Here is a 24473-nt window from a genome sequence, read left to right as displayed (position 1 = left end):
CCCCAAACCCAGGGGCAATAAAGGCTCTACACCATTAACAGGTGTTTCACATCCCTTATTTGCATTCCTTAACCCTGCCCACACTTCTATGAAGAGTCCCTTCACCGAACTCTCCTCAGTTCCTCAATTGGAGTGTGCCATCTGTGTCCTCCCCAGACTCCGGTGACACTGCACACAGGGGCCAGCATGACATCTCCTTAGATTCTAACCAAGAATTCTGATCCCCAACAACAAAAACACAAACATCCCAATTAAAAAGTGGGCAAAGGACTTGAATAGATATTTTTCCAAAGAAGAAATACAAAGTGGCAAATAAGCACATGAAACGTTCATTGCTCAACATTACTAGTCACTAGGAAAATGCAAACCAAAAATCAAAACCACCATGTGATACCACTTCACACCCATTAGGATTTTTTATTGTCAAAAATAAATAAATAAATAACAAGTGTTGGTGGGGAACCCTTGCGCCTTGCTGGTACACAACATAACATGGTACAGCTGCTTTGGAAGTCAGTGTGACAGTTTCTCAAAAACTTAAACATAAAATTACCATACGACCCAGAAATTCTACTTTTGAACATATTTAAAAAAAAAAAGAAACCTTGAAAGTAAGGACTTGAACAGATATTTGTATACTCATGTACATAGCAGCATTATTCACAAGAGACAAAAGGTGGAAGCACGCTGGTATCCATCAGCAGATGAATGGATAAACAAAATGTGGTATATTCATACAATGGAATATTATTCAGCCTTAAAAGGGAGTAAATTCTGACACACTCTTCAACACAGAAGAACCTCAAGGACATTATGCTAAGTGAAATAAGTCAGTCATGAAAGGACAAATAGTATATGGCTCCTCTGATATGAGGCACCTAGAGTAGTCAAATTCATAGAGACAGAAAGTAGAATAGTGGTTGCCGGGGGCCAGGGGAAGGGGAAATGGGGAGTTAGTGTTTAATGGGCACACAGTCAGCTTGGAAAGACTAAAAGTTTCTGCAGATGGATGGTGGTGACAGCGCAACCGCAATGTGAATGTACTTAATGCCACGGAACTGTACACTTTAAAACGGTTAAAATGGTAAATTTTATGTTATATAAATTTTACCACAATTTTTTTAAAGAAGAATGCTGATAAGCAAGTAAGAGGCCTCAACTAAAGGACCTGGAAGTGTACGGCCAGAAGCCTAGGAGCCCAGCAAAGCATTGTGAGGGACCAGCCAGGAGAAATGCTGTCACCCACGTAAGAAAATTATAGATGAGCAATTCCCAGTGATGGAGAGATTTCCAGAACCCGCGGAAGATAGTGAGTACTTTCCTGCCCAACCTTTCCTCTCTCTGATTACACATGCCACCGTGCTTCAAGGTTAGCAAGCTGGTTGAAGTGGAGAAGAAACAGAAGCACTGAGTGAGAGAGAGAGAGAAGAGTCCCGACATCTCCCACTGCAGACGGCCAGCCTGCGACAGCCCTGCCCTGGGATGATGGGGAAGCTGTAACTTGGATAAAATTTGAAGTTTGGGATAAATACCCTTGACTGGGAACATGAGTCACTAAACAGAGACTGTTTCCTAACCTTTCAGAGGAAGTGGAAGTCACTGGAAGAGTCATGAGGCTATATCTAAACTCCAAACAAGAGCGAGAAGAATAAGTAGGAGCACAACAAATTTAAATGAATAGCAGGTGACAAAAAATTAATTTGCTTTATGATGACCCTCCATGATAAATACCTGTTCAAATCTAATGGTTATATGAGTAATTGAGTTGTCCATCTTTTAAAATATGCATCCTATAGAATTATATATTAATTTTGGAATATTGCAATTTTCATGAAACAATTTTATCCAGACTCTCCATTTCTACTCAAACTTTAAGTAATCAGCTTTCTAAAAATCACATCTTCACATATGTCTAAATTGTTAGAAACAACATTTACAAGTCATGACTTTCCAGTCATATTAGGTTAGAGAGCTGTTTTCCTTCTGTCCTGAGGTATACATTTGTGATATCCACAATATAAATACCTACTGTACTGCTTTAAAAGGCATGTTTAAAATTATATGCAGTACCTGCCATTGCAAACTCATACCTCCAGGAATAATAACAGAAATTGTATTAAATTGCTTCGCCTCTTTTTTGACCCATCATGTCAGCACACCTCTGTGAACAAATAAAAATAGCACTGAGTGAGGTCATTTCAGTCTAATGGGCTTTCCCCAAATAGTACTTTGCTGTTCAAAATAAGGTAGTTGAGTGAGTGCCCTGTAACATGAGACACTTTATCAGGATTCCAATATAAGGTGATTCCCACAGGCGGTTACAGAGACTGATAATAAAATAACATTCCAGACTCACACTATCTTCAGCAAAATAAAATTCTCCAACTGTATTCTTTTCCTGGTAGGCCGTGCCCTGTGCATTTGCCCTTCAGGTGGTACACTGGTCTCTGCACATTGTATGTTATGCCTTGGGGAGTCTCCAAGCAGACCCCAAGTGAGAGTCTAGGGAGTTATTCCTACTTAGGAAGGTTTGGGTTCTCTCCTGAGCAAACGGGCTTCTAAATTACAACTATTAGCAAAGGCATTTTACAAGTTCCACCAAGAGTTATCCTTTCCCAGACACTTTTAAGTGTACACTTAATCTTGGCACCAAGCTCCCTTGATCAACTATAGAAACCATATCTTTGAAATGCAAATTCTCTAGCCAGAGAGTCAAGGCCCTTCAAAATTCAGCACCCTCCAATGGTCCAGCTCTCTCTTCCACTCTGCCAGGAAGTTCGTGTACTTCAGTCACATTTGTCTCCTTACAGCTTACTGCTGGGGGGCCTTTGTTCTGCTGCTAGCTCTCTCTAAAGAAACTTCTACCATTCCTTTGGTGTTTCACATCCTACTCATCCTTCAAGGTCTAATGCAAATCCCTAGTCCTCATTCCTGAGAAAGTCTTTCTCCAGATGAAGCCAGAAGAAGTACTGTCTCTTCCCCTAAACTGCCAAAACATTGACTCACATGGGCTTGTCTTGTACAGAATTTCCCAACCTTCCTGTCTTAACTGCCCAACTAGGTTGAAAGCAATCCAAGGGCAAGGACTAGTGATTCTACCATTGGATATTTCATGGCTTAGTATTCACACTGCTTAGTATGGTATCTTACACATAGCAAACTGTCATAAATAATTATTGAATGAAGAATAAGAAGAAGAACAGCAATCATAACTGTCTGGAAATGTATTCATCTAACATTTTGTTTTATGCATTGTAAAGATTCATTCAAAAAATAATGCCAACTAGTCTTTGTTTATTAAAGTTATTTTTTGAAAGTCCCCCAGTTAGTTGTTTCATTCAATAGGATATAATTTATCCCCTTGGGTTTGAACTATATAATCCATCCTAGAAATTACACTTCAGAAAAAATAAGTGATAAACACTCTGCTTCACTCAGCCCATTTGTATACCCGACACCCTTTCCTATCTCTGAGTAGGTCCGACCATCAATTCCTTTAAACCACTGACACACACTCGGCCTCTGCATATTCCTCCTTGTGACAGAGTTTCAGTCAGCCCCAGCCTACACTTCTCTCTCCAATCTCTCAGGCTCTCTTTCCCTCTTTAACATACAGTATTGCGTAGCAGGAGGCCTTCCACAAAGGAAGAATTTATCACATGCCTGATGATGCTTCCATTATCTACAAAAGAAAAACATACTTCTGCTCCTAAAACTGAAACTCAGTCTCTGTGCTGAAATCCATTCAAAAATACACCCTCCAACCAACTTCTCCAATATAGAAAATAAAGTCCATTCGTTCAGTTTACATGACCATGTTTTCAAGAACTGAAACCATGGTCTGATAATGAAATATTTGACATATGGCTCATGTGGCATAAATATAAAATGTATAGCAGAGCCTCACTAAAACATTATCAATTTATTTAAAAACTGTGCATCATTTCTTTACTAATCCCTATGCCCTTGCTGTTCTGTTATTCTTCAGTATTGAAGAATAATATAGACATGATGCCAGAGCTTGAGAAAGGACTCTGTCTAAGGAAAACAAATTCTAATCTTGATGCTGCTAAATTACCTTGCTACTTCACATCTCATTCCCTCATTCACAAAGTGAGTATTCTAGTCTAGATCAGGGGTCACAAACTCAACTGCCTAGAGGAGCCAGACAGCTACTAGAGACGATTGGAGCGGGTTTGGCCGGGAGGACAACAGGGAGTGGTAGAGACTGGTGGAAAGTGGAGAGCAAATCCTGCTCCAAAGGACACAAGTGTTTAAGTGTTTAAATCTAGCCTTATTGCCATGTCGGAACGTGGGAGCAATATGGCCAGATCTTCTGACTTGTCTAAAGAAGCTGGAAGTCAGGACATATCTGTGATATTAACTGACAGCTAATTCCCTGTGCTTTTAAAATAAAACTGTGTATATCTGATACTGTGTAGGCTCAGCCAAACACAGCTGCAGGCCAGATGAGACCTATGGCTGAACAGTTTGCAACCTCAGGTTTAAATGATCTTCCTTTCTTACTTTCTTATATAAAATTGTCTGGTGTTCCCCTCTATATGATTATTCTATAAACTAATGAGATTTTATATTTTACCCATTTCAGCCAGTTTCAAGAAACTTGGATGAAAGGGAACATCAGACAAAATGACATGGCAGAGAAAACACAGGATATGAAGTCAGAAAACCAATTCAAGTCTCTGTTTCATTCTTTAGAGCTGTATGGCTTTAGGCATGCGGCTTACCTTTTTGGAAACTGAAGTTTTCATCATCAGTAAAATAGGGATAATTTCAATTGTTCTAACTTGTAGGGTGATGCTGATATTTGAATGAAATTGTGTAAATGGAAGCACTTTGTAAACTCTAAAGCACTAAACAGCTCTCAGGAATGATTATTGTATTGTCTAACTCCCCAAAGATCAATTCAGGAGAAAAAACAGACTTTGAGATTAGCTGAATATCACTTACAGTAAAAAAGGAAAGAGACTTCTCAGAGGCCAACAATTGTTCTGATGTTAAATCTATCAAAATTATTAAATCCACATGCCTCAACTAAGACCCAGTTTAGCCAAAATAAATAAATATTTTTTAAATTATTAAATTAAGCTAAACGTGGTATCGAAACTTTGGGTAATTTGTAGCACACACAGAGTTTAATCTCTTCTGGCCCCTGAAACATCCACTCCAATAACCAGGCAAAATCTACTCAGTTCAGGGTCTCTAGATAGATAGACTGGTGGTAATCTTGTAACTCGGGATTTAGAATGATACACAGGACCTGTTTATAATGACAGAATCCACACTGTGATGAGAGCTCTGAACAATTTCCATAGCCATAGGCTGATAAAGGATGCCATACAGTAGAATCTGACATCAGTCCCTGCTCTGAAACTGAACCACAAGAGGAGTTTCAGTCCTATCCAAGTCCCCTTCTGTAGGTCCTAGATTTGTTATTCTCATCTGTTCCGGGGACCCCACCACTAATCACAGAGAATGCTTAGACTTTTCTGGTTAACCCCGAGAATAGCTAAGTAATACTGTGGTCCCCTCCCATGGCGCCTCACTTAACGTGGGTCCTCCCATTTGTACAAACCATGACACTCCGTAATATCAATTAAGCAATCTGGGGTTGGCAAACTATTTCTGTAAAAGGTCAGATAGTCACTATTGCAGGCTTTATGGGCCACGAGCTCTCTGTCGCAACATGTTGCTGTGGTAGTGGGAAAGCGGCCATAGACTACACCTAAGTGACTGAGCACACTGTGCTGCAATGAAACTGTGATTTACCAAAAAGGCGGGAGGCCACAGCTTCCCAACCCCGGCTTTGGACTATTTATTCACTTCATTCTGTGAGCTATAGTCAATATCAGATGATATTGAACTTTTGAAGAATTATTTTTATGAAAAAGGATGCCAAGTAAAACTAACAAAACACTGCAACATGCTCTATACCATGGAGTTTGCTTTCTTCTCAAGGTAACCCTATGCGATGATTATTTTGCTCCCCATTTTACAAGTGAGGAAACTGAGACGTAGCAAGCTTAACAAACCAGCTCGGTTACACAGCTAGTGGATGACAGCCAGGATTTCCTCCTAGGTTTCTCTGACCCTACCTTGCCCTTCCACCAAAGCATTCAGCTGCCCATGTGGTATACTCAGGAATTTCTGAATGCCTCCAAAAATTCCTGAGCTAGTCTGAGATATGGATACTCATTAAACTTTCATTAAAGAATGTTCATAATGAAAGTGATTATTTAAAAAATTTAGCTGGAATGAATCATGCAACAGGAAGAGTAAGACTAAATTCCACTCACTATCCTTCTGTTTTCGATTGAGCCTATAAAATTTTACTTAAAAACCCTTTTGTAGAAGAAGCCAGTGAACTAATCACAGGCCCATTTCTAATGCAGTAGACTTTTCTAGATAAGATAAACCATTTTTCTGGAATTTTCACTGGGACTTCCTATTCTCTCCCTACAAACAATGTCACCAGAAACATGTTTTGCCTTCTCTTGTGCTTAAATTTGAAATAGAAATCTATTTTGCAAACCTAACAAAGTTGATGTTATGGACCACCCAGGAGACAATCATTAAAAGGAAAGAACTGCATTATTAAAAAATTCAAATATTTAGCAGGAAGAAATCATGAACACGATATTCTTTCTATTGAGGATCTGGTAAATAAACCATATTTAAATGGGTTTTTAAATGTATTTTCTTAATAGTGAAAATGTTGTCAATGGATCTTAGTTCATTTATAAATTCCACCCTACTGGCTCTGATTTCTAAGGAAGTAATGTACTTTAACTTCCTTGAAAGTCAGAGCCAGTCACTGTTGAAGGTTTTGTAACACATTCGAACATTACCACTTTAGTTGCTAAGAAAAATTAGTTTCAAATGTTTTCAAGATAACCAAATTTTTCTAACTACAAATTACCATAATGGGTAAATGTAAAATTAATGAAGTAATTTAAGAGTTTCTTTGTCTTCAAATCAGTCATATGCCTTTAACTACTGAAACATAGAAAGTAAAACATGTTGAAACAAACCATTAAAACATGTTTACATTTTCAAGAAATTGGGAAGTACCCATTTCCCACAGATCTGCTTAATCACTACACTAATAAAAACAAGTCTAAAAAGTTCTTCAGCAAAGCAAGATTTGTGCCTTGATAACCAACTAGTTGAAGTTTAACATAAATACAACTAGTAGTTGTGTTCCAGTTATGCTTCCCTTGAAGGGATATGAAAGATGCAACTGATAAAATAAAATATAATCAAAAACCTGGGAAGCATAGTTAAACTTTTTAACTAGAAGATGCTGGGATTTAATGGTATGTCATGATGAAAATATTACACTTTATTCATCCTTCTGTAATCTTTTGTGCATTTTGTAGATCTGTGTATTACTTAGATACCCAGACCTGGAGTGTAAGCTGGCAGATGGCTTTAAATGCAACATACAAAATAGCCAAAATTCTATTTTCAGAGAACAATGGTAATTCTAACCACATCCCTCCAAGCCTCTCACCAGCCTTTGATCCCTTTGAAATAGTGTCTTTTCATCCTCTTTCTCTCTTCAGTGTCTAGCACAGGGTCTAGCAATAATGGCAAAAACAGCAACTAACCATAATTCTATCCTTTTCAATTTAAAATGATCAAAATCTATAGATAAGATTATAAATGCAAAGTTCTAGGCAAACACACTAGTCTACCAAGAAATGCTACCCAGAATACCATCACTTCAAGGCTGTGACTTTGGAAAGACACTTGGCCTTTCTTCATTTGTAAACTAGGGCAACTGAATCAGAAGATCCCTATTCAGCTTCTTTCCTGCAGTATGGTACTAATTTTTCATCATGCCCCTAGTTTGAGAGGTCTTTCTATGAGGATTTCTTTTATTGATTATTATAGATAAACTCACTGTTGAAAGCGGAGGCTCCTTTTAAGAACAGACATTTCAGGCCTTTAATGAACTTCCTGTCTCCATTTAGCCATCACAGTCTCATCAAAAACTCCATCTGAGAATAGGAAGGGAAATAAAGGTACAATTCCAGCTACTCACCTTCATCGTTGCCCTAAATGATTGACAGAGTAACAGCTATGTGTCAATATGATTTATTTGCAAAATACCTATGCAGAAGAAGGGCAAAGATGAATTAAAAAGGGATGACTTATAATTGCTTGTTCTTGAGAACTTTCTCATTAATAATTTAGTCTGAGCAGGTAAACAGGCAAAGCAGGCACACCTCTATGATTTTGCTCTTTTCAATAGTGTTTCCAAACCTAGTCTACTTTAAAATCAGAATCATTTCTTTACATTTGTTTTCATATAATTTCCCTGATAATCTTCATTACACATTAGTGTAATTCCCTAATCCCCATCCAGAGGAGCTAAGTGGGTGTCTTAATGTACATTGAAAGGTCTTTTGCCCTAACCTTACACTGTACGAGAAGAACTACTGCTGGTTTGATTAACTGTAGTTGGATCAAGGTGTAGTGTATTTGAAGGCTAGCGAATGCAACTTCAATGCTTAAGAAAAGTCTTTATTCTTTTAGCATTAAAAGAAAATGTTTAATTTGCTTAAACTAGAACATCCCTCCTCCAGATCCCCTGATGGCTAGCTCCTTCACAGTTCAGCTCAAATATAACCTCAGAGGCCTTCTCTGACCATTCTAACCAAAGTACCAACCCACCAACCAAGTCACTTGCCACCATATTACCCTGTTTAATTTCCCTCATAGAATTTAATACCACCTATCTTATAGGATTTTATGAGGATTAACATTTTAAATCCATATTAAATACTGAAAGAAGGCCTGACACATAATTAAATCTCCATAGTATTAGCTATTATCAGGCATTATTTCTTATTGTCCCCTCACTGTCATTTTCCCTGCTATCCTTCCAGTGTCTAGGACACTGCCCAGTACATAGAAGGTGCTCAATAAATTATTTATTAAATAAATTATTACATTCTTCTCTCACTCATCATTAAGGCACAGCTGAGTGAACTCATATATTCATTCTCTCATTTGAAATGAAATTTTTATGCACAGAGCACTGTGACAGGAAACAAGGTAAATTAATAAGTTAGTCTGTGTCCTTATGTGGGAAACAAGGCACATCATGTTACAATATGGTGTGGAAACAAAAGAAAGGTATAAATCAAGTACCTGGTATGTTCAGAAGTCTCCCAGACATCAACTACCATTTACTTGTTGGATTCTCCCAAAAATATATTTCATCTGAGCTCTTGAACCATATATCCCATTGTGTGCTGGACATATCCACTCATATCCTAGAGGCACCTCAAAACTGAACTCACACGTCCCAGCTGATCTGCTTTTTCCTTTTATTTCTATCTCCATGGATGTTCACATACCTCTTGTATCACTCAAGGCAGAAATCTGGGGGTTATTCTATTCTCTTCCACTTTGTGCATTTCACCCCATCTAATCAGGCACTAAGTCTTAGTATTTCTTTCTAGTGCATGAGATCTCTCCAATTTGATCCCTTCCATTCCCTCTGTATTGTCATTTTCTTGTACATTTCTCTGCACAGCCTCTTACAGCCCATATGGAAGGACTTACATATCATTGTATCCCAGCATTTTTCACCATCTGGACTTCAATATGTGAATGAATGAGTGAATGGTATAGCAAAACAGAAAAGAAGCCACTTCTGGGGATGTCAGGAAAGGTCTCACAGACAAGGCAATATTTGAGCTGGTTTTAAATGATCAATGGGAATTGGCCAGGGTAAGAAATAAGGAAGATATTTCAGGCCTCAGAAGATCATGGGCTTTTCTTGGAGTAGTGAAACTCTCAGCATGGCCGGGACAGGAGAGACAGCTGAGTATGTGGCTAGAGATGAACCCGGGAAGGCTACTGGGAATCTAAAGGGAACTTGAGGTACCACAGGTGAATTTAACTTCTAGAAGGAACAGAGAATCAAAAAATGTGTATAAGCAGAGGAGTGGCATCACCACTTTGTTTTCGGTGAAGACAAGTCTGCTGGAGACAGATAGCAGTGGGAAGAAACTGGTGGCAGAGAGAGGTGGTGAGGGTCCGAAATGAGGCACCAGCAGTGGGAATGGAGAGAAGGAGATAGATATCACAGTTATTTTAAAGGTAGAGGTTGTTTGTGTCTTTTCAGTTTTAATATAGTGTTTTAGTTAAGAAATAGCAAAAAAGATTTAAACAAGTATCACCAAGTTAACATTGAGGTACCATTTTATCTGATATCACCCAACTCGATTGATTCTACCTTTAGAGGCAAGAATATACAATGGAGAAAAGACAGGCTCTTCAGTAAGTGGTGCTGGGAAAACTGGACAGCTACGTGTAAAAGAATGAAATTAGAACACTTCCTAACACCATACACAAAAATAAACTCAAAATGGATTAAAGACCTAAATGTAAGGCCAGACACTACCAAACTCTTAGAGGAAAACATAGGAAGAACACTCTATGACAGAAATCACAGCAAGATCCTTTTTGACCCACCTCCAAGAGAAATGGAAATAAAAACAAAAATAAACAGATGGGACCTAATGAAACTTAAAAGCTTTTGCACAGCAAAGGAAACCATAAACAAGACAAAAAGACAACCCTCAGAATGGGAGAAAATATTTGCAAATGAAGCAACTGACAAAGGATTAATCTCCAAAATATACAAGCAGCTCATGCAGCTCAATATCAAGAAAACAAACAACCCAATCCAAAAATGGGCAGAAGACCTAAATAGACATTTCTCCAAAGAAGATATACAGATTGCCAACAAACACATGAAAGAATGTTCAACATCACTAATCATTAGAGAAATGTAAATCAAAACTACAATGAGGTATCACCACACACCGGTCAGAATGGCCATCATCAAAAAATCTACAAACAATAAATGCTGGAGAGGGTGTGGAGAAAAGGGAACCCTCTTGCACTGTTGGTGGGAATGTAAATTGATACAGCCACTATGGAGAACAGTATGGAGGTTCCTTAAAAAACTAAATATAGAACTACTATATGAGCCAGCAATATGACTACTGGGCATATACTCTGAGAAAACCATAATTCAAAAAGAGACATGTACCACAATGTTCATTGCAGCACTATTTACAATAGCCAGGACATGGAAGCAACCTAAGTGTCCATCGATAGATGAATGGATAAAGAAGATGTGGCACATATACACAATGGAATATTAAAAGGAAATGAAATTGAGTTATTTGTAGTGAGGTGGATGGACCTAGAGTCTGTCATACAGAGTGAAGTAAGTCAGAAAGAGAAAAACAAATACTTATGCTAACACATATATGTGGAATCTAAAAAAAAATAGTTCTGATGAACCTAGGGGCAGGACAGGAATAAAGACGCAGACGTAGAGAACGGACTTGAGGACACCTAGAGGGGGAAGGGTAAACTGGGACAAAGTGAGAGAGTAGCATTGACATATATACGCTACCAAATGCAAAATAGATAGCTAGTGGGAAGCAGCTGCATAGTACAGGGAGATCAGCTCGGTGCTTTGTGACCATCTAGAGTGGTGGGATTGGTAGGGAGGCGCAAGAGGGAGGGGATATGGGGATATATGTATACATATAGCTGATTCACTTTGTTATACAGCAGAAACTAACACAACATTGTAAAGCAATTATACTCCAATAAAGATGTTAAAAAAATAAAGGTAGAATCAATCGAGTTGGGGAACGTCAGATAAAATGGTACCTCAATATTAACTTGGTGATACTTGTTTAAATCTTTTTTGCTATTTCTTAACTAAAACACTATATTAAAACTGAAGAGACACAAACAACCTCCTATCGATAGAACTAAATACCCAGGGGAACAATTTTCACTACAGCATTTGGGATTTTTCCAGGCAAAATTATGCACAGTCCCAAAGGGCCTCAAAGCCGGATGTCCTCTAAGCACATAACAGATACTTTTAGCTTAAGTAGGATCAGAGGCCAGAAACAAAGTCTAAACAGCAACTAAAATGACCAAACACCAAGCACTTGAAAAATTGTTCAAATGATATTAGTGGGAAATATTGAAAACTGGGGCTAAAGAGCAATCGATAGTGGAGGGATATAAAAATAATCATACAAAATTAAAAATGACCTAAGACAATTGACTTCAAAATTCAGAAAAACTACCATTTCCCCCTGGGAATGAGAGAGATCAGAAAAGCTTTTACAGTAAGTGACACTGGAGTTACACTCAAAAGTGTGTAGTAATTTCATTTGCGGAGCTGAAGGGAAGTCCTCTTCAGTAAAAGGGAGCAATGACAGAAGTGGGAAAATCTGGGTAGCATTGAAGGAATGGCCAGGGATTTCCAGTTTGATTGGCTCATTGGATACATGAACAGGAATAATGGAAATTAAGATTGAAAATGTAGGATGGGGCCAGGTCATGACGGACCTTGAATGCCACAGGAAGGAGTCTGAACTTGAAGGACTCACTGTAGGTGGGTTGAACAAAATGTGGCATGCTCAACACCATGCTTCAGGAAGAGTCACTTGTCAGGGCAGGTAAAATGGAGTGAATGGGTAAGACAATAGGGGAGGGGCAATAGGAACAGATATGGGAGAAAATTTTGAGGCAAAAAAAAAAAAAAAAAAGAAAGTAGGTGGGGCTTAACAAGATTGGGATTGGAAAAGACTCAGATTAGTCCCAGTAGGGAAATCAGCTGGGAGCTAATTAGCAATGAGATTGCAATGGAGCCAGAGAAGGTCTAACTGAGGGGTTGATACTTGTGGTAAGATCAATCAGACCAGTTTTTCTGCTGAGGCTTATCTCTGTATGGCCCCTGGAACTGCAGCAGCTGTCCTGCAATCAGGAAGACAATTAGTCATACTGAAGTTGACCTAACAGGAGCAATAGGGTGGAGGAAGGATGGAAAGATCCCAGGTCTTTGATGATGCTATTGAGTCACTGGTTTAACTAACCATGGGATTTGGGACTACATGTTAAAATGTTATAATAAATTTTCCTTATTGTAAAAAAAAATAGGGTTTTTGACTTTTTTGTTTTTTTTTAAAACTCAGTAATGTGAAAGAAGGAGTAGAGAAATCAAAGGGTGGAGTCTACTCAGAATTGGAGATTTGCAAAGCAAATAAAACAGGACATGGGGACCAGAGCCTGAAGGCCAAAAGTTTAAATGACAGGCCAAAAGGTCCTTATGGATAGGGAAGGCAGGTAAGGCCAATGTGGCATGTCAAGGCAAAAGATGGAGCAAGGAGCTGTTTCAGTGAAGAATAAAGCCAAGATTCAATAGGAGAAAAGATTGAGAAGAGGTAGAACCATAACCAACATGGCCTGAGAAGATCATTTCACACAAGGAGTGTGTCTGTGCCTACAAGGAGCAAGAGTGTCATAGAAATAAACTTGCTTAAGGTTCAGAAACTGAAGCTCTCTGAGGACAGGGATTGGAATAGCAGATAAGCATTCAGGTTCCTCAAGATGACAGAGAGGAAGTCAGCAAAAGCAGACTCTTAATGGGGTCAGATGCAAGCACAAGGTGTGAGTTGAATATAAGATGGAAGAAGTGTGGTATACAAGGATAGAGTGGTACTCAAAACACAAGTTCTTGAGAGACAGTGAACAAACAATAGTCTGGTCGTGACAGTGGGAAGCAGGAAATTTGCTGACCCCTACTCCTCACTCTGAGTGTCAGAGAAAGTAGAAGAAGTGACCACTAGTGACGAATTTGGCTCAGGAACTTATAGCTTAGAATAAAGCCAAGACTGAGTTTTGGCAAGACTGTAGGGAAATGTTGAAGGGAAAGGTTAAGAATGTGAGGTTTGTTCAACTAGTGGAATACTAGAGTGTAGCAGAAGGGCAAGGGAGGGGAAGGCAGGTATGGCATGGGGGCTGGGGCTGAAATCTATGGACAGAAAGCAGAAGCATCAGAGGTGGGCATGTGTACCTCGGGAGAGCATTTTTATTTATTTATTTAATTAATTAATTTATGGCTGTGTTGGGTCTTAGTTTCTGTGCGAGGGCTTTCTCTAGTTGCGGCAAGCGGGGGCCACTCTTCATCGCGGTGCACGGGCCTCCCACTATCGCGGCCTCTCTTGTTGCGGAGCACAGGCTCCAAACGCGCAGGCTCAGTAGTTGTGGCTCACGGGCCCAGTTGCTCCGTGGCATGTGGGATCCTCCCAGACCAGGGCTCGAACCCGTGTCCCCTGCATTGGCAGGCAGATTCTCAACCACTCTGCCACCAGGGAAGCCCAGAGCATTTTTAAAGAGAGAAATGTGGTGGCCTCTAATTGGGTATTTGGCTAGCGTAAGGGTTGATAGGGGAAAACAGAACAGGGAGAATAAACTAAGGGGAATTTTGGTAGTTTAACAGCCTTGCAAAATAAAAATCATAAATAAATTTGGAACGAGGCAGACCTAGGTCTGAGACCTGACTCTGCTATTTACTAGCCTCAAGCTTCTGTTTCCTCATCGTTAAAATGGAAATTAAATTGCGGACTTTGCAGAGGTTTGAATAAAATTTCAAGATAATGTATGTAACATTTAGTGGTCACTTGCTCAGGTGAAGCGTTCCTCTATGACTACAGCTAGCTTCCAAGGTGCTAGGCCTGCCAGTACAAACATCTTCTGAAGAGACATCTCAGGGTGACAGAGACATAAGCATCTCCCCCAACAGCATTCCTCCCAAAGTACACAGTACCACTGGAGGTAAAAGTTATTGGTTTAGCAATGGAAATGAATGAAAATTCTGAATTAAACTCTCAATAATTCAGCAGCTGAGCCTAAAAAGACCTGAAGAGGAACTTCACACACATAGTTGCAGAGGCACACTTTGTGCAAAAAAATTTATCTTTTGTTTATTCAGTGAGTCAGCCTATTATCGGCACTTGTAAATTAACTCTAATTATCAGATAAAAGTGGTTACTCTAATTGCCTGATAATCAACTCCTACAAAAAGCCTAAGTAATGAGTAATAATGACCGTATCATTTCATAAAGGAGATTTTTTTTTTTTTGAAAGTAGGACACACTCAAAATTGTGTCTGGTTTACAGACACAATGGGACTGGTTTACAATTTTATTTAACTTTTCACAATTCATACTAGGTCCAGGCCAATGATTTCCAAATTTAAACCTCCTGTCCAGACCTTTCCATTGAGGTCTAAGAGACCTCTCTGACATCTCGCTTTCAATAGCTAATAGGCAGCTCCAGCTTAGCATGGGGAAAGCAGAACTCTTGGTATGCTTCCCAACCAGTTCCTCCCCAGACCTCCCCCTCCTCAGTAAATGGCACCACCATCTACCTAGTTATTCAAGCCCAAAACACAGGAATCATCCTTGATTTATACTTTTTCTTATTGTCCTACAAGCACCCATTAACTAGCCCTGTGGGCTGCCCCCTAAAATATGTCCCAAAGCCACAACACTTCTCTCTTTCTCAGTTGCCACTAATCTTGCCTGAGTCACCATCACATCTCACCTGGATTACTGGATTACTAACTCACTAACCACTCTCCCTACTCTTCCACTGTCCATTCTCCACCAAACAGCCAGAAGAACCATAAAAAGCACAAATCAGATGGTATCATTCTCTTGCTTACACCCTCCAATGGTTCATTGCTCTTACAATGAAATCCAAACTTTTCCGTACAAGGTACACCTGACTTCATGCCTACCCGCTTCCCTGACCTCAACTCCTGTCATTCTCCCCCGCACACACTGCACTCTGGCCACACTGGCCTTCCTTCTGTTCTTTGAACATGTGGAGCTCATCCTTACCTTCCCCCTTGCTAGTTCCTCTGCCTGGAATATCCCAACACCAGACCTTTTCATGGCTAGCTCCTCCTTTTCATCGAGGAGGAAATATTAACTCCTCAATGAGGCTTTCCCAATCTTAATTGGTATCTCCTTCTAGTCTTTCTCTATTGAATTATACTGTTTTATTTTTTCATATTTGTTGTCACTGAGATGGCATCTAGTAGTCACTCAATAAATATAGAATTAATTAATAAACCATGCACAATTTTTCTTAAAATAACATCCTAACTTGGGACAATGCAATTTCAAGGTCGCCTAGAACTCACCTTCAACTCAAAAGTTGCTCAAAAATATGCTGGATTGGCTCCCATCAGCTTGCAAGTTGATGAGAAGGGATGAAAGTAAAAGTCTCAGAGCAAAATGCATTTGTAGCTTGGTATAGCTTCATAGTTCATACCTGCATGCACTGTTCTGGCTAAGAGCCTCTCAGAGCAGCTAGGACTCTCTTGACAAAGACCCAGATTGTGTTTCTTGAAGAACCTGAGCAGCAGCTCCCCCATCCCACCCCAGGCAGACAGAGTCACCAGCAGCAGGGGGGCTCCAAGAAGACTTGAGAGCAAGGGACGTTTGCCCCTGCAATGGGGAATATTGTTGAATCTCCTTCTCTGTACAGCCATCTTGTAGACACAGACAAGAACCAGTATCAGTTGGATTCTTCCTGTCAATCACCATGACACTTGTGACAACCATGCAAAGGCTTTCAAAATGTGCTGACAACTTGAAGGGACTTTGAGGAAGGTCGTAGTTTTAGGCAATGCTATAAAGTTACCCACAAAGCTTTTCACACCATAGAAAAATTTGACCTTGATTTTCTTTCAATTTTTGCTGATACATAGCAAATGGTATATGAATATGTCACAAATCATAAAATAGATTTTGTTTTACTTTTTAAAATAAAACCAGAAAAATAAAAAGATTAAAAAAGTAAATAAAACCAGGAAGCCAAAGACAAATATCATATGATATTTCTTATATGTGGAATCTAAAAAAAAAAAAATGATACAAATGAACTTATATACAAGACAGAAATAGACCCACAGACATAGAAAACAAACTTACGGTTACCAAAGGGGGGGGGGGGATAAATTAGGATTTGGGAATTAACAGATACACACTACTATATATAAAATAAATAAACAACACGGACCTACTGCATAGCACAGAGAACTGTACTCAATAGTTTTTAATAACCTATTAGGGAAAAGGAACTGAAAAAGTTTATATATATATATATATATATATATATATATATATATATATATACACATAAATCAATCACTTTGCTGTACACCTGAAACTAACACAACATTGCAAATCAACTATACTTCAATTAAACAAACAAATAAATAAAAATGAAATAAAACCAGGAAAGACCATACTAGGTTTTACAATCCAAGTCCTCTAGCTTTGATAAATAAGAAAAATGGAACCCAGGAAGTTTAAATAACTCAAGATCTCCCAGCAATTCAGAATGTTTTTCATACATAACACCTTATCTTTTGCACATTTTTGAAGACAGAAAAAAAGTGAACTGATCATGAAGGATAATTTCTTTATTTTGCCCTTGCTCAGGAGTTTCAGTAAAATTAACCTTAGAAGGATGCTTTCTAAGGTTGTCAGACATGTAATTAAATTCAACAAGGTCACAATCTCTTGGGGGGAAGAAAAACCTCCTTTTTTTTTACGTCTGTTCCACTTTGTTTTTCCTTTCCTCTTGCTACATGTAATTTTCTTGAAGTAGAATGCCTTCACACTAAATTTATCTTGGAAAGATTTTCCAAGAAATTAGAGTTCCAAGTTTTCCAGATATTGCAAAACAAACTTCATATTTGCCTTTCTTTGACAAAACTTGGCAGCCTGCCTAGAAAACTGACATTATTCAGCATGTATCCTCATGGCATAATTCCCAAATCCTCTATAATCTTACAAAACATTTTCTTTCTTTCTGAAGAAATGTTCACTTTTAGATAAGATGCTTCCATGATCTGAACCAGCTATACCCCTTTGTCAGTTAGGAAGTCAATTGGAGCATAATTCAGGGAGGAGACTACCACACTTACAAATGTGCTCGTTTAAAAAGTTCCTGATTACCAAAATGAATGCACTCACTCAGTACATTTCTGATTTGCCACCCTTTTAAAAATTTTTTTTCTGTTTACAACATTTTTTGCTATATTTTTTCTTTTTTTATTGAACTATAGATGACATACAATACTATGTTAGTTTCAGGTGTAATACAAAATGATTTTACATATGCATATATTATGAGATGATCACCACAATTAGTCTAACCATTGTCCCCATACAAAGTTATTACAATATTATTGACCATATCCCTTATGGTGTACATTACATCCCCGTGATTTATCTATTATATAACTGGAGGTGTGTACCTCTTAATCCCCTTCACCAATTTCCCCTTCACCAACCTCCTCCCTCATTCCTTTTTTTATTTATAATAATTTGACAGTTATTTCAACAGAATGCAAACAATATAGGCAACCTCTGCGTTGGTTCCTTAAACTTTGTCCTGATGTTACTCATAAAAGCAAAAATTCTGGATCAAATTATTTACTGACTATACAAATGATAAATGCTAATTTGGGGAAAAACTTCAAAATGTGTAACAAAGAGAGTAAAAATCATCTGAAATCCAGCCACCATCTAGAGAGAGACTAATCACTAATATTTTGGTAAGCGACATGTTGTATGTCTTTCTATGCATACACGTAATGTATGATTTTATGCAAATGAAATCATACATAGGTTGGTTTGTGGATAAGTCCATCTTTATTCTATAGTCCATCTATCCCCCCTTCCCCTGTACCACCTCTTGCCCCCTCCTTAGCCAATGGAACAACATAGTATATGTCCTTCCATAACCCCAAGTTCATACACTTTTATGCCAATAGCTATAATTTATTATAATTTGTAATTTATATTTAAAGATGCTTAAAGTATTTTCCAGCATCTTTGTTATTTGGTGTTTCCTCCACCCTTTATTTTTTAAAGATGTGTTGTTACCTCAGGGGCCCCTTTCATCGCCTATTTTGCTATCTATCTCACTCACCTAGAAACTGAAAGCCCTGCCTCCTCGCTGGGGGTTCCCCCACACCTGACATTGCAGAAGGTCCTCAGGGCTGCTCTGTTTCTCCCTTTCTGTTTCTTTTTGATTTGTAGCACAAGGCCTCATACAAAGAGCAAGACTATGTAATAAATAACATAAACGGATGACATTGGCAAATAAATAAAGGTCATAATTATGACTGAAAAAACAGGGACTTCATGGTTATTTTTACAAAGATAAGAAAATGTTAGACATAAAGAGTGACCTCGCTAAAAATTTGATCAGGACAAATATTTAATGATCATAATTCCAGAATTTTTACATTGTGCAACATTTTTTAAAATAACATAAACATACATAAACAATTTAATTTTCTCATGGTTTAAAGAGATTAAGGATTTTATTCTTTAGCTAAGGGAAATGAAAGAGGGGATTATTAAACACAAAATACAAATAAGATTCATGTTGAAGATTGCATTATTTTTTAACGTTAAATGAAATATGCATGAGGAAATAGTTTACTCATTAAACTTGTATATCTACCATATCCCATATCTCAGACACGGTTAGATGTTGTGGGAAAGTAAGGGTAAAACAGACAGAGCTCCTGTCTTCAATAAGCTTATGGTCCAGTGCAGCACTGTCTGACAAAAAGATAATGCAAGCCACATGTATAATTTTTTAAGTAAAAAGAAACAGGTGAAATTAATTTTAATAATATATTTTATTTAACCCAATATGTCCAAAATATTATTCAACATGTAAACAACGTTAAAAAAATTACTAATGAGACATTTTACATACTTTTTTTGCATACCAGGTCTTCAAAATCCAGTGTGTGTTTTACACTTATAGCACATCTCCAGTTGGACCAGCCATATTTCAAGGGCTACTGTATTGGAAGCACAGGTTTAGTGCACCTGTCAGAATAGGCCATGTTATGCTGTGTACAAACAACCCAACAATGCAGCTGCTTAAAGCACCAAAAATATATTTCTCGCTCAAGCTACACATCCTTTGCATGTCAGCAGGGGAGTCGGGCACCATCTCAACACACGATCACAGTTAACAGGGATGAAATGCAGGAGTTGAGCACCAGCTATCAAGTGCATCCACCTGAAAATGACATGCATTACTTCTGTGCCAAAGGGAGACATGTAGCCAGAGGCACTGGAAAGTGCAGTCCTATCACCTCCCCAGAAAGCTGAGAGCTGAAATATTTGCTGCCCAACACCAGTGATTACCACATCTCTTAGGCAAACACCCTTAGTCAAAAAATGTGAAAAGCAAGAAGGGAGATAAAGAAGGAGATAGCTAGAGTTAAGCTACAACAGGGGGTGGAAGGTAATGACAGCACTCAGTGTGGGACAGATAAAATGCCAAAGGAGTTCAGGGGAGAGCAAAGTGACTTCTGGCACCAATGGAGAAGCAGCTAGAAATAGTAAGTACTTGCCTGGAACTACCTTACACATCTGGAAGACAGTCCCACCTAATTAGCTCAGGGGCCAGCCTTGAGAAACCAGATATCTCTATCACAGAGTACAAGTTGCCGCTGCAAACACCCTGTGAAAATGTACAGTACGATATATACTAGACTCAAACATGCACTCTGAGAGTAATTCTGTGGAAATTGTCCTTTTAAACCACTCACTCCGAAATTATAAAACAGCCATCTCTGAACCAGTCATCAGTCACCCAGATGATTCTAGTATCTCAGAAAAGGGGGAAGGAGGGAAGTACTCTGCAGTGACTAACATAGCACCATGTTCTGGGAACCTCCAACAGAATAAGAAATGCAAAGAAAAACCGAACATAGTATCAAAAAGACAATTTCAATTTCCTAAGCAATATCTTGTGAAGTTACTGAGAGACTGGTTGAGAAACCTTCTCGTTTGCCCTGTAGGCTTCCTTGGCTACTTGGAGAGGTGTTAGCTATATATCTGGGAATATTTTATGTATTAGAGAGCTGTGAGATTATTGCATTAAAAAATATCAAGGGGGCTTCCCTGGTGGCACAGTGGTTAAGAATCCGCCTGCCAATGCGGGTTCGAGCCCTGGTCCGGGAAGATCCCACATGCTGTGGAGCAACTAAGCCCGTGCACCACAACTACTGAGCCTGCGCTCTAGAGCCCATGAGCCACAACTACTGAGCCGGCGTGCTACAACTACTGAAGCCCACACGCCTAGAACCTGTGCTCCGCAACAAGAGAAGCCACTGCAATGAGAAGTCCGCGCACTGCAACAAAGGGTAGCCCCCACTCGCTGCAACTAGAGAAAGCCCACGCGCAGCTACGAAGACCCAATGCAGCCAAAAATAAATAAATAAAATAAATAAATTTATTTTTTAAAAAAAGTATCAAGGAATGTAGAACTGCTGGATGCCACCTTTCAGGGAATAACTCATGGAAAATAGAAGACAACTTATCTTCACATGTCTGCTTAGGTGACTGGGTTCAGTAATATAAACTTCAGAAAAAGACAATTGTACCTTGCAGAATATCTACTGATTTGCAGTACATTGCATAAGACATGCCCTATTCTGTCAATCATTAAAGGTAGTATATTAGATATGCGAAATAACTTACAGTATTTCTCATCAAATACAACCTTATCCCCCAAATCATATCCTCACCCAGTAACCAAATGGCAGACAATTCTGTACTAACCCTGGAAATGGCAGGGTCATCAATGTTAAAATCCAGGAAAAAAAATAACAATTTGCAGAATATCCACTTACCTATCTTGTTACAAAAGATGCACCTCATTCTGTCAATCATTTAAGGTAAGAGCATATTAGATAATAACACATAGAATTTCTCACCAGAAGAAACCTTGTTCTCAAATTCTTTCCACACAAAAACCAAATATTAATAATTATTTACTAAATCCTGAAGGCTTTAAACAAATGTCAATATTGTCGTTCCTTAAAAATGCACTATATAATAGAATTTTTAGTGTACTTAACATAATTCTCAATAAGGTCAAAAGGATCTACAGAATATTGCCATGAATTAGGTATAACACCTCTGATTCCTTCTTGCATCTCAAACATAGTCGCATCTGAGACTATTAAGAACATCAGAATTACTGGACCAAGTAAAACCTATTGCTCCTCCAGCCTTTCATTGACTTTGACAGTGGCATAAGGCAACACTAATCAGTTAACACTTTGTGGGTCACAGCAAGTATAAGATATAGTTCCCTGCCCTTAGCTCTGCAGAGAGAAAAAGTACATATCCATGGAAAGATAAGTTAAAATGAGAGAAATTGCTTTAAGTTAAGGTGGTCAAAAGACATCTCATAGGAAGCAGAAGGTGGGCTGACTCAAAGGATTTCAACAGCCAAGAAGAAGAGAGATGAGCATTCTGGGAAAAAAATAAAAGTCCCAAAATTCAAGGTATATGCTGAAACAACTGGATATCCCTATGCAAAAGAATAAAGTTGAACCCCTACAAAAATTAACTCAAAATGGATAAAAGACATAAATGTAAAAGCTAAAACTATAAAATTCTTAGAAGAAAACAGGGGAGTAAATCTTTATGACCTCAGATTAGACAATGGCTTTTTATTTTATTCTATTTTTAAAATCTTTATTGGAGTATAATTGCTTTACAATGGTGTGTTAGTTTCTGCTGTATAACAAAGTGAGTCAGCAATACATATACATATATCCCCATATCTCTTCCCTCTTGCGTCTCCCTCCTACCCTCCCTATCCCAACCGCCTAGGTGGTCATAAAGCAGCGAGCTGATCTCCCTGTGCTATGCGACTGCTTCCCACTAGCTATCAATTTTACATTTGGTAGTGTATATATGTCCATGCCACTCTCTCACTTCGTCCCAGCTTAGCCTTCCCCCTCCCCATGTCCTCAAGTCCATTCTCTATGTCTGTGTCTTTATTCCTGTCCTGCCCCTAGGTTCTTCAGAACGTTTTGTTTTTTTTTTTAGATTCCATATATATGTGTTAGCATACGGTATTTATTTTTCTCTTTCTGACTTACTTCACTCTGTATGACAGTCTCTAGGTCCATCCACCTCACTACAAATAACTCAATTTTGTTTCTTTTTATGGCTGAGTAATATTCCATTGTATATATGTGCCACATCTTCTTTATCCATTCATCTGTCGATGGACACTTAGGTTGCTTCCATGTCCTGGCTATTGTAAATAGGGCTGCAATGAACATTGTGGTACATGACTCTTTCTGAATTATGGTTTTCTCAGGGTATATGCCCAGTAGTGGAATTGCTGGGTCATATGGTAGTTCTATTTTTAGTTTTTTAAGGAACTTCCATACTCTTCTCCATAGGGGCTGTATCAATTTACATTCCCACCAACAGTGCAAGAGGGTTCCCTTTTCTCCACACCCTCTCCAGCATTTATTGTTTCTAGATTTTTTGATGATGGTCATTCTGACTGGTGTGAGGTCATACCTCATTGTAGTTTTGATTTGCATTTCTCCAATGATTAGTGATGTTGAGCATCCTTCCATGTGTTTGTTGGCAATCTGTATATCTTCTTTGGAGAAATGTCTATTTAGGTCTTCTGCCCATTTTTGGATTGGGTTGTTTGTTTTCTTGATATTGAGCTGCATGAGCTGCTTGTAAATTTTGGAGATTAATCCTTTCTCATTTGCTACATTTGCAAATATTTTCTCCCATTCTGAGGGTTGTCTTTCGTCTTGTTTATGGTTTCCTTTGCTGTGTAAAAGCTATTAAGTTTCATTAGGTCCCATTTGTTTATTTTTGTTTTTATTTCCATTTCTCTAGGAGGTGGGTCAAAAATGATCTTGCTGTGATTTATGTCATAGAGTGTTCTTCCTATGTTTTCCTCTAAGAGCTTGATAGTGTCTGGCCTTACATTTAGGTCTTTAATCCATTTTGAGTTTATTTTGTGTATGGTGTTAGGGAGTGTTTTAATTTCATTCTTTTACATGTAGCTGTCCAGTTTTCACAGCACCACTTACTGAAGAGGCTGTCTTTTCTCCATTGTATATTCTTGCCTCCTTTATCAAAAATAAGGTGACCATATGTGTGTGGGTTTATCTCTGGGATTTCTATCCTGTTCCATTGATCTATATTTCTGTTTTTGTGCCAATACCATACTGTCTTAATTACTGTAGTTTTGTAGTTTAGTCTGAAGTCCAGGAGCCTGATTCCTCGAGCTCTGTTTTTCCTTCTCAAGATTGCTTTGGCTATTCGGGGTCTTTTATGTTTCCATACAAATTGTGAAATTTTTTGTTCTAGTTCTGTGAAAAATGCCAGTGGTAATTTGCTAGGGATTGCACTGAAACTGTAGATTGCTTTGGGTAGTAGAGTCATTTTCACAATGTTGATTCTTCCAATCCAAGAACATAGTATATCTCTCCATCTGTTTGTATCATCTTTAACTTCTTTCATCAGTGTCCTACAGTTTTCTGCATACAGCCCTTTTGTCTCCTTAGGTAGGTATATTCCTAGGTATTTTATTCTTTTTGTTGCAATGGTAAATGGGAGGGTTTCCTTAATTTCTCTTTCAGATTTTTCATCATTAGTGTATGGGAATGCAAGAGATTTCTGTGCATTAATTTTGTATCCTGCTACTTTACCAAATTCATTGATTAG

At 38.4% G+C, this 24473-nt stretch overlaps 1 protein-coding gene across 2 annotated transcripts in view; it reads right to left on the bottom strand.

The window, feature by feature from the left end:
* Positions 1-24473, bottom strand: part of PLCL1 (phospholipase C like 1 (inactive)) — a 383765-nt gene that overhangs the window by 152505 nt on the left and 206787 nt on the right. Inside the window, exon 1 of one of the 2 annotated variants that reach the window (XM_059928417.1) lies at positions 7928-7949. The exons of the other annotated variant lie outside the window; for it this stretch is intronic. The gene's annotated coding sequence lies outside the window, so the exon portion shown is untranslated. Of the gene's footprint in view, positions 1-7927; positions 7950-24473 lie in introns of those variants that run through there. 2 annotated transcript variants of the gene reach the window in all.

The sequence above is a fragment of the Balaenoptera ricei genome, chromosome 7 (assembly GCF_028023285.1).
Source record: "Balaenoptera ricei isolate mBalRic1 chromosome 7, mBalRic1.hap2, whole genome shotgun sequence".
Lineage (NCBI taxonomy): Eukaryota > Metazoa > Chordata > Mammalia > Artiodactyla > Balaenopteridae > Balaenoptera > Balaenoptera ricei.
Note: the sequence above shows the minus strand (reverse complement) of the source record. Positions and strands in the feature narration are given on the sequence as shown.